This window comes from Macaca fascicularis, chromosome 2 (genome assembly GCF_037993035.2).
Source record: "Macaca fascicularis isolate 582-1 chromosome 2, T2T-MFA8v1.1".
NCBI lineage: Eukaryota > Metazoa > Chordata > Mammalia > Primates > Cercopithecidae > Macaca > Macaca fascicularis.
In genome coordinates this window covers 17,874,610-17,880,788 of record NC_088376.1, presented here as the reverse complement: position 1 = coordinate 17,880,788, position 6,179 = coordinate 17,874,610, and the positions used below count along the sequence as shown (strand labels likewise).

Genomic DNA, 6,179 nt, shown 5'->3' with positions numbered 1-6,179 from the left:
TTCTATTTTTTTTCCTCTTTTTAATCTGTCTTTTGTTAGGAGGAGTCCCAGTTAAGAACTATGAAAGAGAGAGAGAAAATTATTTTTCTTCCCCTACACTGTATATTCTCTTAAAAAGAAATTTACAAATCTCTTGGCATATTCACATTATATCTGTGTCCTTGGTTCTGCCTATTGTTTGTCCCATTGGTGATGTAATGCCCTCAAACTGTAAATATGAGATTTTTTATATGGTGAGAGCTGCAAAAAGATAGATAAAAATTTACATAAAGCATTGTCCAAAGCAATCTTCTCTGAACAGAACACCCTGACTAAAGTGACAATGGAACTCATGTGGAAGAATGCTTCATTAGAAACACGAGAAGCCCAGGGCATATTTAGAGTACTCTTTAGAGTAACCTGAGGGAGTGGATGAAAACACAGGAGAAGATGAAGGGGCTAGAGGCATTGACATTCCATTTGAGTTTTCATTTATTCTGACTAATCTTTTGTTGTCTAGTTATTTATGTTGTATGAAAGTAATTTTATTGAACTCAATGCATGCACTGATTCAAAAAGCATAAAATACAAAGCAGACTGCCCATATAACCCGAAGTTTATAATAATGCAACCTAATGGGGAAAATATCTGGAAAGGAAAAGATAAGTGTATTACATGGCATAAATAAGAAAAGGGAAAGACCAACAAATGAATCCTATTTGATTCATCCATACTGCAATCAATGAAAAGCCCTGGTCCACATCACTTTTCAGGATGCTTTACAGAAAAGGCAGAGTACATTTTCCACTTGGTAATGTATTACTGTATACTAATGAATGTTCACAACCCACCACTTCCTAGTCTTCTGGTTCATTAGAGAATGAACAGATGTCATTTTATGTCAGGGAAAATGCTAAATGTAAGAGTATTATCTGCTACAAAGCCTTTTGTTGTATAACAGGGCTTGGAAAAAGTTTTCTATTAAGAGCCAGATAGTAAACACAAGATCAGGACTAAAGTGAGGCAAGTGAGGTATCTCAGTCACAAAATTTAAGGAAGCTGTCACTAATCCTGACCATAAGTAATTACTTTAGGCTTTGCAATAGAGTTAGTCTCTTACAACTACTCAGTTCTGCCATCGTAGCACTAAAGTAGCTAGAGATTATACTAACTGAATAGGTATGGCTATGTTCTAACAAAACTTTATTTACAACAATAGGCAAAGGGCCAGATTTGGCCTGAGGGTCATGGTTTACTGACCCTCGTTTTGTGACAATATGTAAAATAAATATAAATGTTTTATTATTTAATTTGTGCATAAAATGTCTTCAGTATGTAGAGAGTGTTTAGTGATGCCACCAAGCGATGTCGATATATATTTTTTAAAGTTTCTAGAACACTACTTAAACTTATATAACACTAGAAAGAAGCTTCCAGATTTGGGATCCAAAATGTCACTGATTCCTTTGATACTCTATGCATATATATGTTCACACCTTTTAAAAAATGTTTTCTTTCCTCACCCACCTACTTTCTAGTTCACCAGTCAAAAATACTACTCATTCTCGCAGTGGCTTCTGCCAGTAATCCCAGCACTTTGGGAGACTGAGGTGGGTGAATCACCTGAGGTCAGGAGTTTGAGACCAGCCTGGCCAACATTGTGAAACCCCCTCTTTACTAAAAATACAAAAATTACCCAGGCATGGTGGTGCGCTTCTATAGTCCCAGCTACTCAGAAGGCCAAGGCAGGAGAATTGCTTGAACCTGAGGTTGCAGTGAGCCGAGAACGCGCCACTGTACTCCAGCCTAGGTGACAGAGCAAGACTCTGCCTCAAAAAAAAAAAAAATTGCTCTCTCTAGAAAACTCTCTCTCTTTGCCTCATCTCCCCAAACACAAAATGACTCACACTTTCTCTTGATGATAGAGCCTTTGGTTCGGAATTCTATACTAAAAGTCTTCAAATTGTCTTGGGTTATAACTAACTATACATGTGTCTCTCTCCATATGGGACTATAAGGGCAGGGCTGTCTTGCACTCACCTATTTTTTCTCAAATAATAAAGTATATTGGATTCTTGATGGTCTTTAAATATGTATTGAAATAAAATGAATTGACTTTTTTGGCAATGATTTTTTCTTTAGGTTTTATAAGGTGCCATTCTTAAATATCTTGCTCACACCACTGCACTTGAAAAAGAAGTGCCCTGAAGCCATGTGCGAAGCATGTGTGGCAGACTCTTGGCTCTAGACCATGATCACAGCTCATACTTTGTGTTTTAACAAGCTGATATACCACCCACCAGTTAATAATTACACTCTAATTTTCTGATGCTATGTAATTCATAATAAGAAACTCTAAGAGTCGAAACATGCTATCCTTTATTAGAAAAATATTCATTGCAAACTATTTTTCAAAGTTATTAAACCAAATACTATGATGTCTGGAATTTTCTTAATAATAAGCTAGTGGAGCAGGGGAAGAAGGAGCATAAATGAAATGAGAATAGTCATGAGCTGATTATTGCTATACTTAGGTGCTGAATACACTGGGGCTCATTTTACAATTCCCACCAGTTTGTGTATGTTCAAAATTTTCCAATAAAAATTAATAATAGTAATTACACTAAAACGTAGAATATTTTGAATTCTTCCTTTGCCTCTAGTGTGTACACAGACACACACACACACACACAAAAGGCCTTTGCCTTTGCCTTTAGTGTGTGTGTATATATGTTTATATATATGTTTATATACACATACACTATATATAAACACCCACACATACATATACACACATATGCACACACACACACTAAAGGCAAAGGAAGAATTCTATATATAATTATATTTATATGTAATATAATTATATATCATATTTACTACCTTTATATATAATTATTTTATATGTACATATATTAAACAGGCCAATCCACAGGAAAATAAAAGGTTGGATAAACAGGCAAAACATTTTTCTTCTTTCTTTCTTTTTTTTTTTTTTTTTTTTGGAGAAGGAGTCTCCCTCTGTCGCCCAAGCTGGAGTGCAGTCATGCAATCTTGGCTCACTATGACCTCCAACTCCTGAGTTCAAGCCATTCTCCTGCCTCAGCCTCCCTAGTAATTGGGATTACAGGTGCACACCACCAAACTCAGCTAATTTTTTAGTTTTTTTTAGTAGAGACAGGGTTTCACTCGTTGGCCAGGCCCCTGACCTTAAAGTGATCCACCCACCTAGGCCTCCCAAAGTACTGGGATTACAGGCATGAGCCACCACGCCTAACCAAACATTTTTCATTTTTATACTTTTTCTAACTTTTGTCTTGCCTCAATTTTTTCTAGCCCTTCATTCATTGGTCAGGATTTATGTTTACAGCTCTGGTAATTTTCTCATTGTCTAGGGAAAGCCCAAAGCATAGTATTTTGGGATAATGGGGGTGAAAAAAAGAATTCTCGCATTAATAGTAACTAGCATTTATTCAGTGCGTGATATAGACCAAGCCCTCAAGTGCTAGGTGTTGATACACTTTATCCTCCTTGTACACCAGCTAATGAGTACACAGTCCTATTTATTACCCTGTTTTAGAGAAGACTTCATGTAACTTGACCAAGGACAAAAATTTGCCAATGGAAGATTGAGAATTAGAACCTATGTGTCTGGTCTCAAGAGCCCCTACTTATAACCACTTTGCTGTATAATATAAAAGACAACATTTGGCAAAATTTAAAGAATTTACCCAACCAAATTCATGTTCCCATTCTTTAGTGCCTGATCCTACTTCCCAGCTTCTAGTCACAATTCCTTTCTTAGATTATCATTTTTGCACTTTTGCAACTTTCTTCTTGGACTGCTTCTTGTCAATGAGTTGTTGGATCCTCTTTGTATGAATTTGCTGCAGTAACTAAATCTCTAAATTCTTACTGGCTTACAACAAAGGCATATTCCTTGCTCATGTTATGCTTCAGCTGTGGATTGACTGCACCCAAGCTGTAGGTCTGTTTCACATGTCTTCTCATTCAATGAAATAGATGAGAGAGGAAGCTTGATGGCACAGGAGAAGAGCAAGGGCTCTGTTGAAAATTTACGATGCTTCATAAGGTTTCTATGTGAAATTCATATTCCATTGGCCAAAGCACATTCCATGGTCAGGCTCAAAGTTGATAAGGTAGAATATTCACTCTTCTCCCAGGAAGCAAAGCAAGACATATGGGAATAGGAAGGAGTAATTGTTCTCTGATAAGAAAAAGATAATAAAAGTGTGAAAAGTGATTTAGTCTATCACCCTGTCTTTAATATCCATCTATTTCTCACATTATTTACTCCATACTCTTTGATCATTAGGTAATGATTTAACATGCCTCTACATTCTATCATTCTCCATTCCCTAGTTTAAGGTTTTCCTTGAATCGTACAAATACATGTCTTCAGGGTTCTTAAGTCCAACCTTCTCATCGTAGAGAATATGGAACTTCTTGTCCATTCTTATTGTAAGAACACAGGTCTCCCTAAGTGTTATCTAGTGTACTGTCCATAGTTCTCGTCAGAATGGAGAAATAAAAGTCTACCAGCTCCCAGAACTTCGGTGACCAAGGTTACATTTGGAACTAAAAAAATATTGTTTAGGGTTTCATGCAAAACAAAGAACATAAACCCTATCTCATGGCCTTAAACATCTAAGGGCTCCATTTTCCTCACATGATTAAAAACCCCCGTGTAGATTGTCCTGGACTAGTACAGTCAAGAACCCAAGTTCCTTCTAATTTTCTATATCACCTACTTAGGCAATGTTCTACTTCATACTTGTATGAAATAAACTACATCTCTGGCCCCATGTCTATGTTGTACACAGGAAAAAGGGTAAAAGAATGGAGGGTAATGCAATAGTCTGCCCTTCTTAAGTAAGATAAAGTGGCTCACCCAGGATCACCACCTGCTTATATCTCATTGGTCAAAATTAGTTTGCTAGGGAATCCTTACTTCCAAGGAATTCTCAGGTCAATATCTTTATTTTGTTTAAGTTTCTATGTTGAAATAATTACAGACTCACAAGAAGTTGCAAAAATTATACCAAAGATCCTATGTAGCCACGATGTTGCATCCCTCAAAGGTAACATCTTACATAACTAGAGTACATCATCAAAATTAAATTTCCATCAATAGATCACAGTTAATTAGTCTGGATGACAGACCCTCCTAAGATTTCACCAGTTCTTGTGTACATTCAGTTTTCAGGTTCTTATATGTTCATGTATATAGTTCTGTGATGTTTTATCACCCGTATAGATCTCTATAACTGTGGTCACAGTAAAGATACAAAACAGTTATATTCTCACAAAGGAACTCCAGGCAATGGGTCTTTTTAACTACAAACATTACAGTCCTGAACATAATCAGCGATCCTGCTAGGAAGGAAGAAGGAGAAATGGATTTGGGATAGGCAACAAGCAGTAACTGCCACAAAGGACAGCTATTTTTAAGAGAAGGAGTTTTCCATGATCTTGGATGTATAAACAGAGTCCATCCACCCCCATCCTTCCTCCTGACACATACACTCCTTTTGTTCTTTAGAAACCTCTCAAACAAATGCCATACGATTTAACTTATCTCATGCTGTAAGGCTGTAATGACTCCAGTGAGATGTGGAATTCAAGATTTCAAGAAACAGTAAATATATGTCTGAGTTCAATACCACTAAAAACACCCAAGAGACCAATGAAGGAACAAAGGGTTTTTGTTGTTATTGTTCTAATGAGAATAATTCCTTGACACAGGACCAAAAATCAACAAGTGGAGGGAAATGGAAAACCCAGAGTGTGTCAAATTGCATCATGTTTGGGCAGGGGGTTGGGGGTAAGAATGACCTCTTAAACAGAGGTTCAACCATTATTTGCAGTCCAATTCCAGAATTGCCTGAATAAGATCCAGCAGTTTGCTTACAATAGGACCTGAGGAACATTCCATGTTGTTCTTGAACAAGAAGGTTCTTAAAGTGGCAATAATGAGGTATATAGGTACACATAGAGAATATAAAGGTACACATAGAGAATGTTCACATTCCTAGTGGTATAAATATATTTTCCAAAAGGTACAAACATATGTAAGAAAATAGAGTCATTTACTAAGTGGTCTTTGCTTAAATGTTGGACAGAACAAATGTTCTGTCAAAACAAGGGCAAGCTTGATCTGATTTGATTGATTTGACTGG

At 36.6% G+C, this 6,179-nt stretch overlaps 1 long non-coding RNA gene across 4 annotated transcripts in view; it reads left to right on the top strand.

Moving 5' to 3' along the window:
• Window positions 1-6,179, top strand: part of LOC123571912 (uncharacterized) — a 52,602-nt gene that overhangs the window by 31,802 nt on the left and 14,621 nt on the right. The window lies entirely within an intron of this gene.